Raw genomic sequence first — 667 nt, forward strand, 5'->3', positions numbered from 1 at the left:
AATGCACTGCGTGTACACCTCATTGACGTGATAAAAGGCATTTTTCAGTGGTTTTAAATGTATTTCACATGTTGTTTATTGATTATAATGATTATAGTCAGTGTGAATATCATGTATTGAATGAAATAAACGCTCGTGTCGCGTCACCGTCACTGTACACTCGTGTATGTGTACTGTAGAATGTACTCGCTCCCTTACTGCGCATGCCTTAAACTGATGAGTAAGGAAAATAACGACGCGGGGTGACGCCCGTGTCCTCGCTCAAACTCGCGAGAGTAATTTTTGAGCGGGTACAGGTCCGTCTGTCAGGTGACTCACTTACTTTGTGAGATGCCGCGCGGAACCAGGATCTGCCCCGACAAACCCTCACAAAAGTCAAAGAAAATAAATAAAATCAATGATTTGATGTTAAATAACTTTTTTTTTAAATTTTTTTTTAAATGTTTTGATTAAGTAAACCGATTGCTTCAACCTCAATTGAGTGATCTTATGAATACATTTTAAATTGTATTAATATAATTTAGATAAACTTAAATACGTTTTAAACAAAAATTAAACAATTTAATTAATATTTATGTGAAATTTAAATGCATACATCTTAATATATTAAACACTTTACAGTGTGGAATTTCGTTTTTAAAAGCTGCCAATTTATACCATAATTTAA

The 667-nt window shown here is 33.4% G+C and overlaps 1 non-coding gene across 1 annotated transcript; it reads left to right on the forward strand.

Moving 5' to 3' along the window:
- Positions 1-203: 203 nt before the first annotated feature.
- LOC127641669 (U12 minor spliceosomal RNA) lies at positions 204-357 on the forward strand. Its single transcript, XR_007970202.1, has one exon. It is a non-coding gene; the product is annotated as a U12 minor spliceosomal RNA (small nuclear RNA).
- Positions 358-667: the final 310 nt, after the last annotated feature.

This window comes from Xyrauchen texanus, unplaced genomic scaffold, assembly GCF_025860055.1.
Source record: "Xyrauchen texanus isolate HMW12.3.18 unplaced genomic scaffold, RBS_HiC_50CHRs HiC_scaffold_1314, whole genome shotgun sequence".
NCBI classification, from domain to species: Eukaryota; Metazoa; Chordata; class Actinopteri; order Cypriniformes; family Catostomidae; genus Xyrauchen; species Xyrauchen texanus.